Here is a 25,688-nt window from a genome sequence, read left to right as displayed (position 1 = left end):
ATGATACTATATTTCATCCCAACACTCCCTCTAAAATATAAGTTTAATTTTTAATCAACATTTTAACTTTTATATGTAACAATAAAATGAAATTTTATAAAAATTAACAATGACGAATTAGTAATAATATTAACAAAATTTAACCAGTCTGATTTTAACTATTTAGTGTCTTTTCAAGTAAACTAAAATCAAAAATAAACTTTCAAGTAATTAATGTGTAATAATAAACACTTTTAAAGTCACTATTTCTTCTTTGTATTTCTTCTTGTTTATTATCCTAGAATTTCTCCTTCCAACCCAGAATTGATGACGCAGAACTGATGTTTAGGTAATTCTAATGACTTGGTCAGGTAATCAGCGACCATGTCTTCAGAATTTACATGCTGGATCTCAACAATTTTATCCTTGACCTGTTCTCTTATAAAATGATGTTTTACATCAATGTGCTTTGCGTTCTACTTATATGATGCTGTCATGGATAAATCGATAGCACTTCTGTTATCTACCTTCATCTGAACTGGTTTGGCTGCTACTCCAGGATCAAATTCATTAATCAACTGCTTAATCCAAATAGCTTCGCTGCACGCTGCTGACAAGGCTTGGTACTCTGCTTGGCATGTTGATGTGGCCACTGTTTTCTGTTTGCTCGTTGACCAAGAAATAGCTGAGCCGTTATAAAAGAATATGTATCCTGTGACAGACTTTCTGTCTCTTACATCATTTGCCCAATCTGCATCACAGTATCCAACTATTGAGTCACTCTTGTCGTTTTTAATTACCAATCCTACTTTCTTAGTAACGTGTAAATATCTTAGTAAGTGTTTTAAGCTTTCTACATGTATGCGTTTTGGATTCTTATTAAACGAGCTTAAATAACTTGATGCATAGCATATATCTGGTCTTGATGTTTGTCCTAGATGTAAAACTGAACCAACTCCCTCAAAATATGGAAAATTTGGCACTTCTGGACTGTTTTCAATTTGTTCTAACTTTAAACTTGTTTCTAAAGGTGTTTTCATTGTACCGCATCCTTCTAAATTAAAGTTAATCATCAAATTCTGAATGTAATTTTCTTGAGTCAATTTGTATCCTTTTTCTTCTTCTAAGTATTCAAATTTGATGTTCAAAAAATGTTTCAATTTTCCCATATACTTGATCTTCATATTCTTGGTTAATTGATTTACAAAATTGTTCTTTAATTCTTCTGATGAAACTAAGACCATTTGGTCATCCACGTAAATTGCTACGATCAGCCACTCCTTCTTTTCTTCATTTTTATATTGATAAACACAAGGATCCACCTCACTCTGCTTCAGTCCCATCTTGACTAATATATTTGTGAGTGTTTCGTGCCATGCCATTGACCCTTGTTTTAAACCGTAGATAGCCTTGTTTAGTTTTAACACTTTATCTTCTTCGCCTGTTTTAACGAATGGTTCAGGCTGCACAGCATAAATTTCTTCTTGTAGTAAGCTTCTTAGAAAAGCTGTTTCTACATCCAGATGATATATAGTGAGATCATATTTTGTAGCTAGCGCTATTAAAAATCTTATTGTTACGTATCTAACTACTGGTGCAAAAGTGTCGAAGTAATCAACGTTGAGCTTTTGCATGAATCCCTTTGCTACTAGCCTTGGCCTGAGTCTAGTTATTTTTCCATTTTCATCTCTTTTTATTTGAAATACCCACCTGAGCTCTATTGGCTCTTTTCCAGATGGCAAGTTGACCAAAGAAAAAGCTTCATTTTCTTCAAAGCATTTCATTTCATTTTCCATTGACTTGTACCATTCTTCTTTTAGTTCTGAGTCCATTGCTTCTTCCCAACTTTTTGGTTCTACAATGTTTTCTTCACTAAACTGATGTTTCTTCTTCCTTTTTGTGCTTGTGACTACGTAGTCCTTAAATTTCTCTGGTAACTTCTTCTCTCTCACTGGCCTTGCCTTGGGTGTTGCTTGCAATTCTGAGACTGTTGCTCCCTCATTGCCATCATCATTTATATTTAAATTTGAAATAGATTCGTCAATTGATATGTCAATTGAATCTGTGTTTGACATGTTTTCTTCCAGTACCTCTCTATCTCTTTCAGACTCATTGGTGTTGTTCTCGTGCTCTTCATCTATAAGTAAGTACACTGTTTCTTGCTCCTTGTTTTCTTGTTTTTCACTTTGATCAGTTTGTTCATTCTCTCCATTGAAATACATCTTATTTTTATCGAATACAACTTCTCTGCTAATAGTCATCTTTTTAGTAGTTGGATCTATCAACCTATAACCCTTTTGGTGTTCAGCGTAACCAACGAACATTTTCTTTGTTGACTTTACATCCCATTTCTTTCTTTTTTCTTTAGGAACTAGAGTCATTGCAACACACCCAAACACTTTCAAGTGTCTCAAGTCTGGTTTTCTGCCAGTCCAGACTTCGAATGGTGTTTTGTCATCCAATGACTTCGATGGTGATCTATTGATCAAATAATTCGCTGTGTTCGATGCTTCAGTCCACAACCACTTTGGAGCATTTGCTTCGTGTAAAATTGTTCTTCCTTTTTCAATGATGGTTCTGTTCTTCCTTTCCGCTATACCGTTTTGCTGAGGTGTGTATGGACATGATGATTCCCAGATGATGCCTTTGTTTTGAGATATGCTTGAACTTTGTCATCCTTGTACTCTAAGGCGTTGTCTGTTCTTAATTTCTTGATTCTTCTGTTTAACTGATTTTTTACTTTTTCAATGTATTCTTGTAAGAACTTGAAATAATCTGACTTGGCCTTGAGAAAATAAACACTTGTAAACCTGCTATGATCATCTGTAAAAGTAAGCATGTATCTCGCACCACCTAGTGAATTTACCTCCATGGGTCCACACATATCTGAGTGAATCAAGTCCAACAGCTCGCCTGCACGTTCACTCTCCTCAGGAAATGGTAATCTTGCGTGTTTGCCTTTTAAACAGTTTTCACATGGTGAGTCATCTGTGCTGTTTACCTCATAGCCTGTAGCTTGCTTGCTAAGTTTTACCATATCTTGCCTATTGAGATGTGCCAGCCTTCTGTGCCATAGTTTTACAACGTGTACTGGAGTTTTCTTTTCTGCTCTTGCAATGTTAGCACTTTCAGTGTCACTTTTTATGATCTTCCACATGGATCTTACTTTTATAGCTGTAGCTATTACTTTCTTTGTTTTCTTGTTGATGATATCACACTTGTCTTCATCAAACAACGACAAGAATCCAGCAGTGGTGAGTATGTGAACTGAAACTATATTTGATTTTACCGCTGGGACATATAAAACAGTCTGGAGTACTACTCGCTTTTGAACTCCTTTGAATGTGAATGTTATCTCTGCTGTACCTTTACCTGTAGCTTCTATCAAGTTATCATTCGCCATTCTTACTTTTACTGGTTTTATATCTTGGTAATTTTGAAGAATGTTTTTGTTTGCAGTCATGTGTTGTGTTGCTCCAGAGTCTAAGTACCAGTCATCATCATTGTGCTTTACGTTTGAATCATGTGCTATCCAAACTATCGCTTCTTCTTCTGCTTTAGCCAAATTGCTCTTCTCTTCTTTCTTATTCCTGCATTCTTTGGCGTAATGACCATACACGTTACAGTTGAAGCATCTGACTCCTTTCTTTTTGTTCTTGTTAAATTTATTCTTTGGATTGAATTGCTTCTTATGTTTTGCGATGAATACTGACTCTGTGTCTTTGCTTGCACTATTAGTTTTCTTTACATCTTGTGAAATCTTGGCTTCTACTACTTCACCTGTTAGCTTTACTCCTGAGCTTTCTAATCCCATAATCATGGGTTCGTATTTTTCTGGTAGACCTGCTAGTAAGAGTGCTCCAATCCACTCGCTGTCTACTTTGAAGCCTAATTTCTCTAATCTTTGCGCTGTAGAGAATATTTTATGTGTGTAGTCCTCTGTTGTTGAGCAGTTATCTAACTTAATGCTTAACAATTCTCTCAGGAGACCTATTTTCCTGGTCATACCTGCACCTTCATACACACTCTTCAACTTTTCCCACACTGCTTTTGGAGTTTTTAACATATTTATATGTGTGTATGCTTTTGTATCTATTCATCTGACTATCCTAGACATAGCCCTATCCATTTTTAGGGTGTCTCTCGTATATTTTTCATCTTCTAGCACACAGCCCCAAAGATCTTGGTCTTTCAGATACAACTCCATGGCAAAAGACCAGTTTTGATAGTCATCGGAGCTCTTCAACTTTTCGATACCGATCACACTTGACAATTGATCTGTCATCTTTACTTTGGTTTTGTGTGATTTTCCTGCCTGTTCAGTATTATTTTACGCTGTACTACAGCACTCCTCGGTATACCGAAACGGTAAGAAAAAAACGCTACCTCTTTGCTGTTGTGCGCCACGCCACGTGTCACTTTGAGGTGAGCTTTTTGCTTGCTTTGTATGCCTGAGCAAAAAAAACTTTAACTAAACCTCTTTGACTTTAAATGTTACTTTTACCTGTACCTTCCGCAACTGATTAATAACATACTGACCTTCGTGTCAAGCCCATAACCTGAAGGTAATTGATAGGTTTAGGTAGATAGGTAAGCAGGTAAGTACGAGCACACAAGGTTAGCGTACGACTAAGTCTTTATAAGGTATAGTGAGTATGTTGAGTTACATAGTGTATGTATATATATATGTACATGAGTATCAAGTGTAGAAGTATTATATGTATGATACTATATTTTATCCCAACAATTTCATCATTCTTAAACTCAATTGTTGTACTTAAAATGATAATTACATTGATCACAAGTATAATATTGTTATGAATAATAGTAGTTTTGTGACGTTAATTTGAAGAAAAAAATATTTCTTGTTAAATATTGATAAGCAGAATAATTTTTAATTAAAATAAGTATATTTTAGTCATGTACAAGTTTATAAAGTGCAATAGTTGCAAACTAATCATCACAAATATGTAATTTTAATTTTTCACGTTAACTTCAATAAATTATTTGTTTGAATGAATTATTTCGTATTTATTGCGTTGTCACCCGAAATTATATATTTTTTTGTTTAATAATATTATTATTTAATATATCATATTAAAAAAATAGTATTTGTTATCGTATTTTACTTGATATATGACCTAAAACTAATTGAGTAGATTTTAAATTTCGCACTTGACGCTTGCGCAGAAGGCGTGAGATTTTCTCTTATCACGGAAGTAATGATTGTGGTACGAGAGACGTATGTTCCGAAGGGTTAAGCCTTAGATGGAGTTTACCACCCACTTAGAGCTGCACACTCAAGCAACCCGACTCTAAGAGGAGATCCTCCTGTGGCGCGACCCGGTCACTACGGGCCTGGCACCCTCTGCGGGTAAGTGGCCCATTTAAGATGGACTTGGACGCGGGCCGACGCCCCAGGATGAATGGATCCTCCCAAACACTACATTTCCCGGCGGCAGAACCGCGGGATTCAGTGCTGGGCTGTTTTCTGTTCGCTCGCCGCTACTAAGGAAATCCTAGTGAGTTTCTTTTCCTCCGCTCAGTAATATGCTTAAATTCAGCGGGTAGTCTCGCCTGCTCTAAGGTCGTCGTGAGATTGCGAGTCCGTCGTCGGCGACGGTCGTTCGTTCAAGAACAGCACCGTCGACACGGACGAGAACACAACGTATCTTTTATACGTTCGAGCCACGGAAACGACCGTAAACACGCCCGCCGTACAGGAGACTCGAGAGCCCCCCGCGGCGAAACGTGGACGGAACTTGTTCACATGAGCGGCGAACCGACCGCGCGCGGTCTGTGTGTCGCCGTGCCGATATCGTTCGTTCTCTCGACTATCGCTGGCACCGGAACGTGACGAACGGCAGCGACAGCTCGACCCTGCGATCTGCGGCGACGCGTCGTGACCGTGACATACGTGTTCGTTTGAGGCGACGCGACCCGTTGCCGCGTGACCGGCGCGCGACACGGGCTGCTAGCGCCCAGTCATTCGCTCGCAAAGGCACGGTGCGCTGTTCCCTCGGAACGACCCTCAGCCAGGCGTGGTCCGGGAATTGTATCCGTGGACCGCAATGTGCGTTCGAAATGTCGATGTTCATGTGTCCTGCAGTTCACAAGTTGACGCGCGAATAGCTGCGTTCTTCATCGACCCACGAGCCGAGTGATCCACCGTTCAGGGTAATCAAATATGTGAATTTTGCATTGAAAATGCTAAAATTACGGTTGTTACCGGCTTTCTGTGGTCGTAGGCGCGTCGCCGCGTGCGTCAGCCCTTGCGCGGTTGCGCGCGGGAAGCAACGCGCGCCGCGCGTCAAATTTTGTTTGTGCGATAGTTCAAGAGCCGACGTCGCCTCGAGTTCACGGGTCGTCTGCCGGAATGTACCGGCGCCGGACCCGATCGGCTCGCAATGCAAACGATTGACGGCGGGCGGCAGTGGGCCGCGTCAGCAAGTCCCGGGCATCGCTGCCCTCGAAGCTGACGCGGGCTTCCTCGTACGGGCAAAAATTCTCTTCAAAGCCTACCGCGTTCGCGGCCTGCGTCCAGGGTGTAACGGCGTTGCACCAAGGACACCCGGGCGCAGACAAGCTGCCCGCGAAGAAGCGCTGAGACCAGCTTCGCACTTCTCTCTCGTACGACCTGACCGGGTCGAACAAGTCGAGGCAAACCGCGGAGCGGTCCCCTCTCGGCACCGAGTCGGCCGGAGGCGCGAACGACCCGCCGCTGCTCCGCGCTGGACACGGAGCGACGGGTCGACGCCTCGGTGCAAGTCGGTCGTCGCGCGGTTTTAGCCGGCGACTGCGCTCGTCGCGACCGCGGCGAACGCCGGACCCATCGGATCCGGCGTCAGCACCGCGTTCGTTGTAACGACGATTGTGTTGCGTGCCGCGGCAACCGGGCCCGACCGTTACGTCGTTCAAAGTTTTGTGAAATTTTGTTCGCGACACGTGGGCGTGACACGTTGCTCTTGCGGCGAGACAGCCCCGCGCGCTTACGAGTCGCTGCTTCGGCAGTACGGAACGTTAATGATCCTTCCGCAGGTTCACCTACGGAAACGTTGTTACGACTTTTATTTCCTCTAAATAATCAAGTTTGGTCATCTTTCCGGCAACATCGGCAATGCCGAGACATTGCCGCGTACCAGTCCGAAGATCTCACTAAATCATTCAATCGGTAGTAGCAACGGGCGGTGTGTACAAAGGGCAGGGACGTAATCAACGCGAGCTTATGACTCGCGCTTACTGGGAATTCCTCGTTAATGGGAAATAATTGCAAGCCCCAATCCCTAGCACGAAGGAGGTTCAGCGGGTTACCCGGGCCTTTCGGCGAGGGAAGACACGCTGATTCCTTCAGTGTAGCGCGCGTGCGGCCCAGAACATCTAAGGGCGTCACAGACCTGTTATTGCTCAATCTCGTGCGGCTAGAAGCCGCCTGTCCCTCTAAGAAGATTCATTCGTCCGCCGGTAGTAAAAACCGCCCGACCGAGGCCGGGGACCTTCGAGATACCGGAAGGTACGCCTACTCAGCAGGCTAGAGTCTCGTTTGTTATCGGAATCAACCAGACAAATCGCTCCACCAACTAAGAACGGCCATGAACCACCACCCACCGAATCAAGAAACAGCTCTCAATCTGTCAATCCTTCCGGTGTCCGGGCCTGGTAAGGTTTCCCGTGTTGAGTCAAATTAAGCCGCAGGCTCCACTTCTGGTGGTGCCCTTCCGTCAATTCCTCTAAGTTTCAGCTTTGCAACCATACCTCCCTTAAAACCCAAAAGCTTCGGTTTTCCGGAAGCTGCCCGCCGAGTCATTGGAGGAACTTCGGCGGATCGCTAGCTGGCATCGTTCATGGTCAGAACTAGGGCGGTATCTGATCGCCTTCGAACCTCTAACTTTCGTTCTTGATTGAAGAAAACTTTTCTGGCAAATGCTTTCGCTTCTGTCCGTCTTGCGACGATCCAAGAATTTCACCTCTGACGTCGCAATACGAATGCCCCCATCTGTCCCTATTGATCATTACCTCGGGGTTCCGAAAACCAAGAAAATAGAACCGAGGTCCTATTCCATTATTCCATGCACACAGTATTCAGGCGAAAATAGCCTGCTTTCAGCGCTCTAATTTGTTCAAAGTAAATGTACCGGCCCACCTCGACACTCAGTAAAGAGCACCGCGATAGGATATTGGTTGGGCCGCCCCAGAGGGCTAAACCCACCAGTAGGACGTCCCACATTTATGCCAGTCGAACACCGTGAGCGGTGCACCGACAGCGTGGGACACAGATTCAACTACGAGCTTTTCAACCGCAACAACTTCAATATACGCTATTGGAGCTGGAATTACCGCGGCTGCTGGCACCAGACTTGCCCTCCAATGGATCCTCGTTAGAGGATTTGAAGTGTACTCATTATGATTACGGGGCCTCGGATGAGTCCCGTATCGTTATTTTTCGTCACCACCTCCCCGTGCCGGGAGTAGGTAATTTTCGCGCCTGCTGCCATCCTTGGATGTGGTAGCCGTTTCTCAGGCTCCCTTTTCGGAATCAAACCCTGATTCCCCGTTACCCGTTACAACCATGGTAGGCGCAGAGCCTACCATCGACAGTTGATAAGGCAGACATTTGAAAGAAGCGTTGCCGGTACGAGACCGTGCGATCAGCCCAAAGTTATTCAGAGTCACCAAGGTAAACGGCGGACGGGACGTACCCGCCGCCGATTGGTTTTGATCTAATAAAAGCATTCCTTCCATCTCTGGTCGGAACTCTGTTTGCATGTATTAGCTCTAGAATTACCACAGTTATCCAAGTAAATGTGTGTACGATCTAAGAAACCATAACTGATTTAATGAGCCATTCGCGGTTTCACCTTAATTTGGCTTGCACTGAGACATGCATGGCTTAATCTTTGAGACAAGCATATGACTACTGGCAGGATCAACCAGGGAGCTTCGATACAAAATCTCGGCTCGGACGTGCGCCACCCATCGCCGACCGGGTCTCGTAGCCCGGTCGGCCGCGCGTCTACTGTAAGTTTCGGGACTGCACGCAGGCAGCCCCGGTTCCGTGTGCCGCCACCTTCGACACTCGGCTTATAAGCGTTCGAACGATCTCCCGTACCCGTCGGCTAGATTGAAAGCGTCTGGGATACATTGTTATAACATCTCTGGTCTTTGAGTGTACGCTTCGAAAGAAGCGAGTTGACGCGTGCGTTGGAGCGTTCCGCCTTTCGTGTTTTACGGAGAGCCGAACTTCTTGGTACCGCGTCAAGGGCCATTCGGTCTGAGACACCGTCCCGCGGTAATGCAGTGACGATAGATGAAACAACGCAAGTCGCGTAGTTTCTTTGGTACGAGGCACGGAACGGTCTGCAAACGCCCGCTCTTGGTCCACGCCGACGTACGTATCGTGCTCGAGCACGTACCAGTACGGCGTAGCAGGCGGACGACGAGAGACCGGCCCGACCGACTCGCTCCTCTCATAGTAGGAGCCTGGCCGCTAGGACGTCGGCGCCGGTACGGTGGTAGCACGATCGGCTTACGAAGCGAAACCTCCGCGGGCTATCAAAAAAATTTTGAACTCCGGGAACTCTGTCGAAATTACCTGAGGCTTATTTGACGGTGTTGCGACAGGCTCCCGGCCCGGATCGACTCCGGGACGCTGCTTATCGCCTTTCGGTCGACTCGGACCGAAATTTTCACAAGTCCGGTCGACCCGTATAAACTTCGGGACGCCGCGCATCGCCCCTCGGTCGACTCGGGCCGAAATTTTCACAAGTGTCCCGTGGCGCCGCATCGGGGGTCCGTCCGTCCGACGTCGTCCCGTCGGCCCTGGGACGCGGCGCATTGCCTTTGGGTCGACCCAGACGAAAATTTTCACAAGTCCTGCCGTGCCACGGTCGGTTCGCGGGTCCAGCGCCGACTATCACGGGACGCGGCGCATTGCCTTTTCGTCGCCTGGGAAAAAAAAAATTCCCAAGTCCCTTGGGGATCGAGGACGACGGCCGACGGTCGACGTATCATCGAAAGAATCAATGCGGCCTATAATGTCGTCGCCGAATCCCGCGACGTGCCAAGGGGGTCCACCGGTCCCTCCGGTCGCGCTTGTCGGCCTTGCGTTCGCCGACCGGCGATCCGAGCTGCTGCCTCGGATATATTTCGAGTGGCAACGGGTACGGAAAAAAAATTTTTTTTTCCAAGTCACCGCACTCGCATTGCCATCGCACCTGCTCGGCGAGCAGAGCACGGCCGCGCCAGTCCGCCCGCGACTTGTCCGACATGGGACGAGCGACGCGTTGCGTGACCGGCGTCGAGCCAGCGCTCTGCAAACACAAACACATTGGGGCCTCGTCTAACCGACAATACAAATCCCCAAGCCAAGGGCTGAGTTCCAACAGATCGCAGCGTGGTAACTGCTCTACCGGGTACAACACCCCGCCAGGTACCTAAGTCGTCTACAGACGATTCCGAGTCTCGACATCGAACTGGATGACCCATGATCGACCGTTCGAGGCCAGACCGACAAGCGGGAAGATCCCGACGAAGGCCGAAGACCCCGCCCGGCAAACAGGGCTCGTGCGACGACCGGTCCGTGAACCGGCCACCCAGTAAAGTCACATTGTTTTGAGCCTTTCGACCCACGAGACTCCTAGAAATATCGTTGCCCCCTTCAACTGGAGAGGATACGGCCTCAGAGGCGTTCAGGCATAATCCCACGGATGGTAGCTTCGCACCACCGGCCGCTCGACCGAGTGCGTGAACCAAATGTCCGAACCTGCGGTTCCTCTCGTACTGAGCAGGATTACTATCGCAACGACGAGTCATCAGTAGGGTAAAACTCACCTGTCTCACGACTGTCCAGACCCAGCTCACGTTCCCTATTGGTGGGTGAACAATCCAACGCTTGGCGAATTCTGCTTCGCAATGATAAAAAGAGCCGACATCAAAGGATCAAAAAGCGACGTCGCTATGAACGCTTGGCCGCCACAAGTCAGTTATCCCTGTGGTAACTTTTCTGACACCTCTCGCTGGAAACTCTTCGAACCAAAAGGATCGATAGGCCGTGCTTTCGCAGTCTCTATGCGTACTGAACATCGAGATCATGCCAGCTTTTGCCCTTTCGCTCTACGGGAGGTTTCTGTTCTCGCTGAGCTGGCCTTAGGACACCTGCGTTATTCTTTGACAGATGTACCGCCCCAGTCAAACTTCCCGCCTGTCAGTGTCCTTGAATCGAATCACGCGGGAGTATGATGGACGATCGGCCGAAGCCTCACGTTACTCTTACACGCTTGGCGCTAGAATAAAGTGACTGCCGGGACAAAAGTCCTCGACGCACGCGCTCCGCCCAACCGAGTAAGTGAAGAAACGATGAAAGTAGTGGTATTTCATCGGCGATGTTGCCACTTCCCACTTATGCTACACCTCTCATGTCTCCTTACAGTGCCAGACTAGAGTCAAGTTCAACAGGGTCTTCTTTCCCTGCCAATTTTTCCAAGCCCGTTTCCTTGGCAGTGGTTTCGCTAGATAGTAGATAGGGACAGTGGGTATCTCGTTAATCCATTCATGCGCGTCACTAATTAGATGACGAGGCATTTGGCTATATCCTTGGAGAGTCATGGTAACGACTGCCACCGGGGGGCTTGGGGGGCTGGTCAGCCCCCCCATTCCCCGCCCGGGGGTGTCGGCGCGCGATGCCCGACGTTCCATCTGTATCGAGCCCCAAACCGGTAACTTCAGTTACTTACAGTCTACGAACACGGCAGAGCCAGGCATCCGCTAGACCCGGACCATCAAGACTTTCGAACAGAGGTGTTTGTTACGTGAACACCGGAACCAGACTGCCTAAACTCCTACTTCCCCGGTGTACCCCGACGGATACGGACCGCCACACCTGAGCTAGGCTCGGATACTAGGACACGTTAACGTGCCCGACACCTCAAACGCCTGCCCTATGTGGTGGTTGAGTAGGGGGGCCTGAACCCCCCTCCGTACAAGGACTCCAGCCTTCAACGCACTATGGCACGAGATCCATGTTCCTAAGCGAGACGCGCTGCCCCAAAGAGGCCGACACCAAATGACGGGGCACCTGTAGCCGGCAGGTTGGGCCCCCTGTCCCCTTAGATACTCGTGTTAGCAAAGCTCCCCTCGCAACGTTGGACGAGTCGCCGTCGCCCCAGCTTATTGCAAGACGGGCTACCACACCTCTAATACTGAAGGCAGCATCCGTCGCTGCAAGCAGCTTCGGGCAGCAACTCCTTCAGTTTTATGGGTGAACGGCGTGTGGTCTGCCAAGGGGCTCGTCTCGGATACTAACACAGCAGGAGTGCGCCAGGCCCGACACCTCAAACGACGGCCCCACCGTCCACCCAGTTTTGCCCCAACAGGGTACTCGTGTTAACAAGGCTCCCCTCGTGACGTTTAAACGAGTCATCGTCGCCCCAAGTTTCGCTTTTGCCATGCCAAGTTGGCCGGCTAGACAGGCTACCACACCTCTTTTCTACAGATCGCATCTGTTGCCCGCATCAGCGGGATTGGGCAGCTAAACCCGTAGTTTTAGGGGTGAACGCCGTGTGGTCTGCCAAAAGGACTCGTCTTGGATACTGGGTTCAGGAGTGCCTGTGCCGACACCTCAAACGACGGCCTCAACGTTTACTCCGACATCAGCGTAATCGTGCTCGTCACACACGTCGAGGTTCTTATGCTAAAAGGCTGTGCAGCACATGCCTTTACTTTCGTTTACCCGCGCTTGTTGTCTTCTTTCCCCGCTAATTTTTCCAAGCCCGTTCCCTTGGCAGTGGTTTCGCTAGATAGTGAAGAGGGACAGTGGGAATCTCGTTAATCCATTCATGCGCGTCACTAATTAGATGACGAGGCATTTGGCTATTTCCTGCGCACAGTTGCCTAAGCAACAGGCGGACTTCCCCGTGGTGGGAAGTTCCCCGGGTGAACACAACAAAGTGTTTCAAAAATAAAATATTAAAAAAAGGGTATGACGGAATAGCCTCCGTTAGAAGGATAAGAAGGAAGTATTTGGTGGGTCGTCTACCTTGCGGTAGAGCCTACTTCGTCAGTTCGTTGTAATAAGTCAAATAAAATAAAATTATGCGTCAAGTCAGTTCATGAAATAATATTTTCTCCCACTGCGTTCGCTCGCCGTACCCAATAAGGGCATGGTCTAGCAGTTCAAAAATAAATGGATGAATGAATAAGAGTCAAAAGGATAAAAGTTAGAAGTTTGGTCGGAACACATAAAATATTTCAAAATGATCAATTGACGTTTGTCCAAGTCAATTCAAATATAAAATAAATAGATAAATAAATAAATAGTTGGTTGAGGTCAGAGGGATAAAATATAGATGGTTGCGACTCTGTATAGGGAAGTGCTAACCATTTGCCAAGTTGCCTGCCGGACTGAGGGAAAATTAGCCGAACGGAGTCCCAGGTGTTTCAATCGGGAAAGAGAAACTTAGCCATCGCCTCTGCGGTGATGTTTCCGGGGAAAACCACGTAGAGGTGTCCGCCCCAGTGCGTTGAATCGGGCACTGGCTCCGCCGCCGTAGCACAGCTGAAACCCCGAGGGGTTTACAACTGGCCAAACGACTCGCACTGGTCTGTTTCGTTAGACGTACGGCCGATGCCGGTGGTGGGATTCGCTTCCACGGTTACCTCGTTGCGGCAGGCCTCTATCCTGTCTCCGGTACGTCCCCAGTGACAGATCAGGCTAAAGGTCCTTGCTTAAGTTATTCGCAGGCAGCTCGGACCCGTTGTCCGTTCGAACACATATTAACTGAATAAATAAATAAATCAATAAATAAATAAATAGATGAAATGTGTATATCATGAGACATCGTTCGTGTAGAGGCGCTCACAGCCGACAGCCGGGGGTCTCGCCAGCGCCAAACGGCTGGAGAGGTAGCCTATGAGCAAGTGCTCCATATCCCAGGGGGCCTGAAGGCCACACAAGGGCTGGCACTTGCGTCGACCAACTATCAGGTGTCCATGAAGGCACCTATGATCCCAATGGAGCTCCGAAGAGCTGTCATCGAGATCGTCAACAAGTCTGCTTTACTAAAGCCAAGCCTTTTCAGGGAACAGACTGTGTCGACCGGTAGTGCGCCTCTAGAGCCGACCACGATAGAGATCACTCTCGCCTGGCGGGCGTTCAACTGTTCTTTAAGTACACCCAGTATTTGGGTGTACTTCAGCACCTTCTCTCTAGCGGCCTGGGCGAGAGAGGTTTCGCTCTCGTACTGGACAGTGACATCCAGCACGAGAACCCCTTCTTCGTTCGAGTTTACGACGAGGTCGGGTTTGAACCTCTCGCCTTTGACCACTACTTGGGGCTCGTCCAGCACATCGTGCCGTTTAACGAGACGACCCCTCAGAAGGTGCTTGATCTCATCGTGCCGTTTTATTCTCATGGCCTTGGTGTGACTACACCGGCCGAGAATGTGCCGCAGAGTTTCGTCAGACCCCTGGCACGGCCTGCACGAGGCGTTTACTCTGTCGTCCATCAGTTTCATGAAGGCTCTCGTTGGGACAGTGTTTGTCCGCAACTTGATACCATCGATCACTCTGGACGACTTTATGAGATCGCCTCGTCTTAGCCACTCATTTGCGATGGGCTGAGATGCCACGTCATCAACTTCCTGGCCTTGCCAGACCTGTTTGGCCCAGTCAGTTCGATAGCTCTTCTTGAGCTGGGCTTTGTACTCGTCCAGCTCTTGAAGAGCCAGAGGCCAGGGGAGTTTCAGTGTTACGGCGTATGCTTCAAGCCGCCGTTGGGCTCTCCCGATTCGAGGGCTCCGCTCACGACGGGGTCTCTTGACGCTCGCGCTTTAATGGCATTGCGCAGGGCTGCGATGAGCGTCATTTGTTTTAGTTCGGTGAGACCCAACCCCCCTTCGCGTTTCGGAGTGTGAAAGAATTTGACACTGGTCGAAGGTGTCAGGTGAAGGATCTCCCGAATACTTGATCGAACGAGCCGGTCGATTCGTTCGAGAGCGGCCCCCGACGGAGGACTGCAGATCAGACCGTAGGTGAACCTTGGTAGGATGTAAGTGTTAAGTAGGTTCACCTTCTGCATAGGCTTGAGAGAAAGCGCTCGAATTCTCCCGAGTACTTCCTCCAGGGGTCTGATGTCAAATGCGCTGAGTACGCCGAACCAGGGCGAGACCCTTGCCCCAAGGTAACGTAAAGCATCTTCGGGCAGAGCGAACGGGATCGATTGATCGCCGATCTTTACGCTCGGATCCCTCAGATACCAGGTCTTGCCACCTGGGACGTACTCAAAGCTCGCGCACTTCTCGACAGAGAGCTTCATGCCGAGTTCAGCCAGGTACTCGCTCGCCGTACCAAGCTGCCTTTGTGCCATTTTGGCATCCTTCGACAACAGGACCAGATCGTCCGCGAACCCCATCACTGATAGATTCTGGTCGTCCACGGCCATGCCCTGTGTCTCGGTTTGCAAGCGTTCTAACAGGGGTTCGATGGCGAGGTTGACTATGAGGGGGGAAAGCGGGTCGCACTGCTTCACCCCTCGTTGCAGTTCGATTTGTACCTCGCCACCCTGCGACTTGATGGTCGTGCAGCGGCCCCTGTGCATATTGGCCACATGAGAGGCAACCGACGGTGGGATACCCTTTCTCTCGAGGCCTTGCGCAATGTAGGAGTGAGGGACGGTGTCAAGAGCCTTCGATATATCCAACACAGTTATGACACCGCCCTTCCTTTTGGCGTTCGATATGGCTGCTTGCAAAAGTTGTATGTTTGCATAGCAGCCATTCTCCTCCGTGAAACCTTTCTGCCGACAATTCAAAGTGAGGACACCTCTTAGCCTTTGATCTAGCAGTGCAGAGAATAACCTGCTGATCATGGAGCTGACGGTTATGGGCCGCCAGTTCCTGACGTCTGAGGTGTCCTTGCCGGCTTTGGGGATAAGCGTTGTTCTATTCGTTCTCCACGCCTTGAGGTAGTGTCAAGCGGGAAGTGGAACGTTAAACAGTCTGAAGAGGGCAACGTACGTTTGCTTGCTCTGGAGGTCCGCACGTGTCACTCCATCCGGTCCGGCAGCCGACCCGCTGCTGATCCTGGCCACCTTCCTCTCCACTTCCAAGGCGGTCACCGGGACAAGTATTTGGTCAATGGGCACGGGCTCTTCTACCGCAGGGGGTAGAGTCGTGTCTGGTCCCGGTTCGCCCTAAAGTTGCTCATACAGCTTTCGCGTTAGCTCCATCGCAGGGCATTCGCTAGGCTGTAATATGGGGAGGTTGTTGGCCGTCACAGCTTCTGCCAGGCGCTTTGTGTTATTATTGTATAAATCTTGGCACCCGGCGTAAGCGAACTTTCGTCGCCATGTTCTATTTGGTGTTCGGCCCCTCGCCGGACGGTGACTACGTGTGAAACGCGGCCCCCTCGGCGCTCTTGCACTACACCCCTTCCGGGGATCGCAGCCAGGCTTGATCTGGTTTAGCAGCTCATCGTACAGGGCATCGATACTATGCTTGTTGAAATCGTTTGAATCGAGCAGCCGCAGTAGAGAGCTGGTCCACTCAGACCAGTTGCCTGCATCACCATTCACCTTGCGAGCCTCCCGAATGTGTGGTGCATCCTCCGTGCCCATCACAGGTGGATCGGGTTCCGGAGGCTCATTCGTCGCATGCGCGGCCAGGACATTGGCTATGTCCTGAGCGTCACCTCGGTCCGGTAAGGCAGGGTGGACAGGTTCCTGCTCTTTCTCGCCGTCGGCTAGCTCCTCCTTATCTTGCGCTTGTCGCTGTTTTCTGTCGCAGAGACGCCGGCGTGCATCCGAAATTTGCTTATTTTTACGGTCGGGGAAGAACTCTTTGAGCTTGACGTTGATGAAGCGCTCTTTGATGAACTCTTGCTCAAGCTGAGTAAGACGTTCGAGATCCTCGTCCGACCAGGCCGTGGCTTTACGGCCACCAGGAGCGCCTGGCTTCTCCGCGATTGCGGCACGCTTTTCGTTTCTGAGGGCCGGGTGCTCATGGCGTTCGTGAGCGGACAGACCCCTTTGCGAAGCGAATGACAGGTCGCAGAGGACGCAAGGGTATGGCAGTGCTTCGTTCACTTGCCTCGGCGCACAGGTAATAATATGTACACGCCATCCGTGGACTCTAGAGACGGTGCGTGAGCAGCCTTCGCACCGCCAGAGGGTGCAGATGGTAGGGTGTTCCTCTCTCACGTGTTTGTCCAGATGCTTACTGTCGGTACAGATGATGTTCTGACCTTGCTGCAAGCACTTTGAACAGCGTTGTACTCTGTTTAACGCCGCTACCAGAACGAAGCGTTCTGTGGCTCGGAAAGCATTAATGTTGTCAGCCTCCGTGCTTCGGCCGGCAACGGAGGGACGACGTGGTCGGGTGTATGGACCGGGTTGATCACTTGGGGCAGCATCACTCCCCGCTACTGCACTCGCACCTTCGGCAATTAACTCTGCCACGACCAGTACATCCCGAGTAGCGTTAGGTGAACCGACCGCCTCCGAGGCATCGTTGGGTGGACGATCCATGGTGCTCCGGAAATATACTGCATGACCGAGTCCCCCCGAGCATAAGGAGCTATCACGAGGAGGTATTACGATTAAGGAGCATCTACGCCAGGACACTTTCGGTAGTTCCTCACCGAGCGCACCGGTTGTCTCTTCAACCGCCGTTCCTAGACTCGAACAGTACCCACTCTGTTAGTGATGAAGCCCCTTGGTCACTTCACAAGAGAATGCGTCTGGGTGATGCGCATTGGCTGGCGTAAGAGTGCGCGCCAAACACTACGAGCAAGAAGGGACCTGCACCTCTTGCCGTACAGGCGTGTCGGCGTTGAGTGTACAGGTTTGGCCGCGCCTGTCACTCGCGCTTGCTCTCTACCCAAAGGTGGGCGACTCCCGACCAACGTGGCCGAAAGTCCCTTAGGTGAACTACCCGGCTCCGAGCGAACTCGGCACCGGGTGCTCACAATTAGGTTTGAAAGACGCTGAACGAGAAATGCCCGGATGCTGAGCGGAGCTCAACGCCAAGCTTTAGGTCTTTCTTTCGCACAGGCTTGGTCTTTAGACTTAATCAGCAGATCAAGCTGTCGGTCACCACCCCGCCTTTCGACGTCGCCAGACTTGGTTCAATTGCTGATTGGTTCACCAACGCACCGCCTGGCTGGGGCGATAAAACTAAGCGTAAGCGTGCTCGTCACGCACGTCGGGTATCGCGGCGAGCTATGTACAAGAGAGTCATAGTTACTCCCGTTGTTTACCCGCGATTGCTTGAATTTCTTCACGTTGGCATTCAGAGCACTGGGCAGAGATCACATTGCGTCAACACCCGCTAGGGCCATCGCAATGCTTTGTTCTAATTAGACAGTCGGATTTCCCTAGTCCGTAGCAGTTCTGAGCTGACCGTTGAATGGCGGCCAAAGGGGACGACAGCAACGGCGAACCGCCGCAGAAGCCTCGCAGCAAGGAATATCCGCGGGAGGCCAAGGCACGGGACCGAGCTCGGATCCGGTTATGACCATCACCTCGCCCAGGCCTGGCACGTCAGCCAAACCCGCTTCCCGACCAAGCTCGACATGCCCCGATCCTTAGAGCCAATCCTTATTCCGAAGTTACGGATCCAATTTGCTGACTTCCCTTACCTACATTAGTCTATCGACTAGAGGCTCTTCACCTTGGAGACCTGCTGCGGATATAGGTACGAACCGGCGCGAGACCTCCACGTGGCCCTCTCCTGGATTTTCAAGGTCCGAGGGAAAGATCCGGACACCGCCGCAACTGCGGTGCTCTTCGCGTTCCAAACCCTATCTCCCTGCTAGAGGATTCCAGGGCACTCGAACGCTTATACAGAAAAGAAAACTCTTTCCGGATCTCCCGACGGCGTCTCCAGGTCTTTTTGGGTTACCCCGAAGAACTCTCTTGCGAGGGCCCGACTTGTAAACGGTTTCGCTGCCGGGTTCCGGAATGGGAACCGGATTCCCTTTCGCCCGACGGGTGTGTCACATTTCAAACCGCGCGCGCCCACGCCGGGGGAACGCCGAGCAAGGCCCGACGTTCGCACAATCACCGGCGTCACGACGCGCGTGTCAGGCATAGAAATACACCAACATCGTTATCGGATTTCTCCTACGGCTTATGATCGACTGACTCGTGTGCAACGGCTGTTCACGCGAAACCCTTCTTCACGTCAGTCCTCCAGGGCCTTAGTGGAGTATTTGCTACCACCACCAAGATCTGCACCGACGGCGGCTCCAGGCAGGCTCACACCCAGACCCTTCTGCGCACACCGCCGCGTCCCTCCTACTCGTCAGGGCTTCATAACGGCCTAGGCCGCCTCGTATGCCGCTGACGGTCGAGTATAGGCGCGACGCTTCAGCGCCATCCATTTTCAGGGCTAGTTGCTTCGGCAGGTGAGTTGTTACACACTCCTGAGCGGATTTCGACTTCCATGGCCACCGTCCTGCTGTCTTAAGCAACCAAAGCCTTTTATGGTATCCCATAAGCGTCGACTTTGGCGCCTTAACTCGGCGTTTGGTTCATCCCACACTGCCAGTTCTGCTTACCAAAAGTGGCCTACTTGGCACTCTGATTCGAGATCTCGTGGCTTCATAGTTCAAGCAAGCCAGAGATCTCACCCATTTAAAGTTTGAGAATAGGTTGAGGTTGTTTCGGCCCCAAGACCTCTAATCATTCGCTTCACCAGATGAGACTCGTGTACGTTTTGTACGCGAGTGCCAGCTATCCTGAGGGAAACTTCGGAGAGAACCAGCCACTAGGTGGTTCCATTAGTCTTTCGCCCCTATACCCAGTTCCGACGATCGATTCGCACGTCAGAATCGCTACGGACCTCCATCAGGGTTTCTCCTGACTTTGTCCTGACCAGGCATAGTTCACCATCTTTCGGGTCCCAACGTGTACGCTCTGGGTGCGCCTCTTCTCGCAGTGAAAACGAGACGCCCCGGGAGTGCGGGGTCGCATCGTGACGCGGCCCATCCTCCCTCCGTCAGCGCTGGGCTGACCTTTACTTTCATTTCGCTTTTAGGTTTGCTCGTCCCAATGACTCGCACACATGTTAGACTCTTTGGTCCGTGTATCAAGACGGGTCCTGAAAGTACCCACAGCAATAGCGTCGCCGACCGGTATTTGATAATTCGAACGAGCCAGCCAGAGGACACCGCCAGCCAACAGCTGGCCAGGCCCGGGGACGGCGCTAGGTCCTACCACCGGGAATCGCTGACCGCGCTTGCGGCGGGCCAGACGCAGTTCAATGCGGCTCTATACCGTGCGGGTACCGCTGGGCAGCCGGACGGGCAACCGGGGGTCTGACCCGACGAGAACGCCGAGACAGGCAGCTGACCGGGCCTTAGACCGACACCCAACGGGTCGCGACGTCCTACTAGGGGAGAAGTGCACGCCGGCGCCGCCGGACATTACACCGCGACCGAGTGCCGTGGACGCGAGGTCCCAAAATCACGAGCCGCGGCGAAGCCTGCGTCGCTGACGATGAATCTCCCCGTTCGATCTTTCGGGTTTCTCAGGTTTACCCCCGAACGGTTCCACGTACTCTTGAACTTTCTTTCTCTTCGAAGTTCTTTTCAACTTTTCCTTACGGTACTTGTTCGCTATCGGTCTCCTAGTCATATTTAGCCTTAGGTGGGGTTTACCACCCACTTAGAGCTGCACACTTAAGCAACCCGACTCTAAGAGGAGATCCTCTTGTGGCGCGACCCGGTCACTACGGGCCTGGCACCCTCTGCGGGTGAGTGGCCCCATTCAAGATGGACTTGGACGCGGGCCGACGCCCCGGGATAAGTGGATCTTCCCAAACACTACATTTCCCGGCGGCAGAACCGCGGGATTCAGTGCTGGGCTGTTTTCTGTTCGCTCGCCGCTACTAAGGAAATCCTAGTTAGTTTCTTTTCCGCCGCTCAGTAATATGCTTAAATTCAGCGGGTAGTCTCGCCTGCTCTGAGGTCGTCGTAAGATTGCGAGTCCGTCGTCGTCAACGGTCGTTCGTTCAAGAACAGCACTGTCGCCAAGGACGAGGACGCAACGTATCTCTTTCATACGTTCGAGCCACGGAAACGACCGTAAACACGCTTGCCGTACGGGAGACCCGAGAGCCCCCCGCGGCGACACGTGGAACGGAACTTGTTCACACGAGCGGCGAACCGACCGCGCGCGGTCTGTGCGTCGCCGTGCCGAATTCGTTCGTTCTCTCGACTATCGCTAGCACCGGAACATGACGAACGGCAGCGACAGCTTGACCCTGCGATCTGCGGCGACGCGTCGTTACCGTGACATACGTGTTCGTTTGAGGCGACGCGACCCGTTGCCGCGCGACCGGCGCGCGACACGGGCTGCGATCGCCCAGTCATTCGCTCGCGAAGGCTCGGTGCGCTGTTTCCTCGGGGGGGTTTTCGCAGCACCGTTGCCGACGGAGCAGTCTGTCGTTGTTAAACGACCCTCATCCAGGCGTGGTCCGGGAATTGTATCCGTGGACCGCAATGTGCGTTCGAAATGTCGATGTTCATGTGTCCTGCAGTTTACAAGTTGACGCACAATTAGCTGCGTTCTTCATCGACATACGAGTCAAGTGATCCACCGTTCAGGGTAATCATATATGTGAATTTTGCATTAAAAATGCTAAAATCACGGTTGTTACCGGCTTTCTGTGGTCGTAATCGCGGCGCCGCGTGCGTCAGCCCTTGCGCGGTTGCGCGCGTGAGGAAACGCGCGCCGCGCGTCAAATTTCATTTGTGCGATAGTTCAAGAGCCGACGTCGCCTCGAGTTCACGGGTCGTCTCTGCCAGGATGAACCGGCGCCGGACCCGATCGGCTCGCAATGCAAACGATTGACGGCGGACGGCAGTGGGCCGCGTCAGCAAGTCCCGGGCATCGCTGCCCTCGACGCTGACGCGAGCTTCCTCGTACAAGCGAAAATTCTCTCCGAAGCCTACCGCGTTCGCGGCCTGCGTCCGGGGTGTAACGGCGTTGCACTGAGGACACCTGGGCGCAGACAGGCTGCCCGCGAAGAAGCGCTGAGACCAGCTTCGCACGTCTCCCTCGTACGACCTGACCGGGTCAAACGAGTCGAGGCGAACCGCGGAGCGGTCCCCTTTCGGCACCGAGTCGGCCGGAGGCGCGAACGACCCGCCGCTGCTCCGCGCTGGGCGCGGAGCGACGGGTCGACGCCTCGGCGCGAGTCGGTCGTCGGGCGGTTTCAGCCGGCGACTGCGCTCGTCGCGACCGCGGCAAACGCCGAACCCATCGGATCCGGCGTCAGCACCGCGTTCGTTGTCACGACGATTGTGTTGCGCGCCGCGGCAACCGGGCCCGACCGTTACGTCGTTAAAAGTTTTGTGAAATTTCGTTCGCGACACGTGGGCGTGACACGCCGCTCTCGCGGCGAGACAGCCCCGCGCGCTCACGAGTCTCTGCTTCGGCAGTACGGAACGTTAATGATCCTTCCGCAGGTTCACCTACAGAAACCTTGTTACGACTTTTACTCCTTACAAATGATCAAGTTTGGTCGTCTTCCCGGCTACATCGGCAATGCCTAGATATTGCCGCGTACCAGTCCGAAGACCTCACTAAATCATTCAATCTCCAGTAGCGACGGGCGGTGTGTACAAAGGGCAGGGACGTAATCAACGCGAGCTTATGACTCGCGCTTACTGGGAATTCCTCGTTCATGGGGAATAATTGCAAGCCCCAATCCCTAGCACGAAGGAGGTTCAGCGGGTTACCCGGGCCTTTCGGCCAGGAAAGACACGCTGATTCCTTTAGTGTAGCGCGCGTGCGGCCCAGAACATCTAAGGGCATCACAGACCTGTTATTGCTCAATCTCGTGCGGCTAGAAGCCGCATGTCCTTCGAAGAAGATTCATTTGTACGCCGGTAGTAAAAACCGCCCGACCGAGGCCGGAGGCGTCTGAGATACCGGAAGGTACGCCTATTCAGCAGGCTAGAGTCTCGTTCGTTATCGGAATTAACCAGACAAATCGCCCCACCAACTAAGAACGACCATGCACCACCACCCACCGAATCAAGAAACAGCTCTCAATCTGTCAATCCTTCCGGTGTCCGGGCCTGGTGAGGTTTCCCGTGTTGAGTCAAATTAGGTCGCAGGCTCCACTCCTGGTGGTGCCCTTCAATTCCTTCAAGTTTCAGCTTTGCAACCATACTTCCCCTGGAACCCAAAAGCTTTAGTTTCCCGAAAGCTGCCCGCCGAGTCATCGGAGGAACTTCGGCGGATTGCTAGCTGGCATCGTTCATGGTTAGAACTAGGGCGGTATCTGATCGCCTTCGAACCTCTAACTTCCGTCCTTGATTGGAGACAACATTTTTGGCAAATGCTTTTGCTTCTGTCCGTCTTGCGACGACCCAATAATTTCACCTCCGACGTCGCAATACGAATGCCCCCATCCGTCCATATTATTCATTACCTCGTAGTTCTGAAAACCAACAAAATAGAACCGAGGTCCTATTCCATCATTCCATGCACACAGTATTCAGGCGAAAATAGCCTGCTTCAAGCACTCTAATTTGTTTAAAGTAAATGTACCGGCCCACCTCGACACCCAGTAAAGAGCACCGCGATGGGATGTTAGTCGGGCCGCCCCGGAGGGCTAAGCCCACCGGTAGGACGTCCCACAATCATATCAGTTAGACACCGCGAGCGGTGAACCGACAGCGTGGGACACAGATTCAACTACGAGCTTTTTAACCGCAACAACTTGAATATACGCTATCGGAGCTGGAATTACCGCGGCTGCTGGCACCAGACTTGCCCTCCAATGGATCCTTGTTGAAGGATTTGAGGTGTACTCATTCCGATTACGGGGCCTCGGATGAGTTCCGTATCGTCATTTTTTGTCACCACCTCCCTGCGCCGGGAGTGTGTAATTTGCGCGCCTGCTGCTTTCCTTGGTTGTGATAGCCGTTTCTCAGGCACCCTTTCCGGAATCGAACCCTGATTTCCCGCTACCCGTTACAACCATGGTAGGCGAAGAGCCTACCATCGATAGTTGATTAGGCAGACGTTTGAAAGAAGCGTCGCCGGTACGAGACCGTGCGATCAGCCCAAAGTTATTTAGAGTCACCAAGGTAAACGGCGGACGGGACGTACCCGCCGCCGATTGGTGTTGATCTAATAAAAGCATTTCTTCCATCTCGGGTCGGAACTCTGTTTGCATGTTTTAGCTCTAGAATTACCACAGTTATCCAAGTAAATGCGTGTACGATCTAAGAAACCATAACTGATTTAATGAGTCATTCGCGGTTTCACCCCAATTCGGCTTGCACTGAGATATGCATGGCTTAATCTTTGAGACAAGCATATGACTACTGGCAGGATCAACCAGGGAGCTTCGATACAAAATCTCGGCTCGGACGTGCGCCACCCATCGCCGACCGGGTCTTTTAGCACGGTCGGCCGCGCGTCTACCGTGTGTTTCGGGACTGCCGAGTAGTGTAGTTATGAAAGTTCTGGCCCACCCCCCCCCTCCCCCCTCCTTCCTTTTTCCCTTGCTCCCCCCTCTGCGCCGAATCCGCGGCGCTACCCTCCCACTTCCCTCGAATCCGCGGTGCTACCCTCCCCCCTCCCGCGGATCGGCGGCGCTACCCCCTCCGCCCCCGAATTCGCGGAGCTACGCCCGCCCCGCGAATCCGCGGCGCTACCCCCCCCGCCCCGTTGATTATTTTCGCGGCCGCAAGATGGCTATTCTCAAGGGATTTGACACACAGACACACACAAAATAGTTCTTGTCGAGACTTGTTTTCCGCCGAACGTCATAAACGTAAGTATTCGGGGCCCCGATTTCTTATACCTGCACCACCTGCTTCTTGTTGACCGATTTTCATTACATGCTTGGGAAACTATACGTTGCTACAAAACAACGGTTAGAATCATTTGAAAAAGAATGTGAAAGATTTGAAATCACGGAAGATGGAAAAAAATTAAAATGCTTCAAAATTTCCTTGACAAAAATGTCCTGGATTTGCATAGTTTTATGTTAATTGAAGAGACAATAGATTGAGGGGTCAGGTGGGTTTCAAAAGCTCAAAATAAGTACATTTTCATGAATTTTCTTTCATTTAATCAAAAGAATATTTCATTCCATCAATTCAACAAATAACAGATACATATTTTATAAGTAGTTTGTGAAATTTTTATTGAAAAATATTGAAAATCAAGGCGTGGACACGTCGTCTGCTATGAGCCCTCAAAAAAAAGTTCTCTCGGCGTAGTCAGGATAACTCATGACTGATTCATCTGAAATGCAAAAACCAAAAATTTTCTGTTAGTAGATGTTTGAAACTCGTGCTTGGACAAAGGGAAAAAAATTACATTTTTGGCGGCGTTCAAAACAAAAAACCCTTATTTTGAGTAGAATTTGCACCCTTCATGGCCTTGACAAATTACTTGGAATAGAAAAACAAAATACCTTTGTTCAAGCAGGATATAATGTTATTTTGAAGTAGTGTGCAAAATTTGCAAGAGATCGGTTTATAAGTTTTCGAGAAATCGTGACTACCGATTTCAAAAATGTAGTTTCGAGAAAAACGCGATTGAAGATTCACATTCAAATAACATGTAAATAATCGTACTGAGCTAGTAGTGAGCATAGATAAAAGACGTTTATAAACCTCTTGTGTCTTTCAAAAGAATAAGGTTGCTGCGTCAACCAACATTATTGTAAAAAACAGTCTTGTTTCAGACT

General features: G+C 50.5%; 2 non-coding genes and 1 pseudogene across 2 annotated transcripts; all 3 read right to left on the bottom strand.

Moving 5' to 3' along the window:
- Positions 1–6,004: 6,004 nt before the first annotated feature.
- LOC124218316 (5.8S ribosomal RNA) lies at positions 6,005–6,159 on the bottom strand. Its single transcript, XR_006883027.1, has one exon. It is a non-coding gene; the product is annotated as a 5.8S ribosomal RNA (ribosomal RNA).
- An 841-nt stretch (positions 6,160–7,000) lies between these two features.
- LOC124218354 (small subunit ribosomal RNA) lies at positions 7,001–8,913 on the bottom strand (annotated as a pseudogene).
- Positions 8,914–21,425: 12,512 nt separating this feature from the next.
- Positions 21,426–21,580, bottom strand: LOC124218318 (5.8S ribosomal RNA). Its single transcript, XR_006883029.1, has one exon. It is a non-coding gene; the product is annotated as a 5.8S ribosomal RNA (ribosomal RNA).
- Between the last annotated feature and the right edge of the window lie 4,108 nt (positions 21,581–25,688).

The sequence above is a fragment of the Neodiprion pinetum genome, chromosome 4, assembly GCF_021155775.2.
Source record: "Neodiprion pinetum isolate iyNeoPine1 chromosome 4, iyNeoPine1.2, whole genome shotgun sequence".
Classification (NCBI taxonomy): domain Eukaryota; kingdom Metazoa; phylum Arthropoda; class Insecta; order Hymenoptera; family Diprionidae; genus Neodiprion; species Neodiprion pinetum.
Note: the sequence above shows the minus strand (reverse complement) of the source record. Positions and strands in the feature narration are given on the sequence as shown.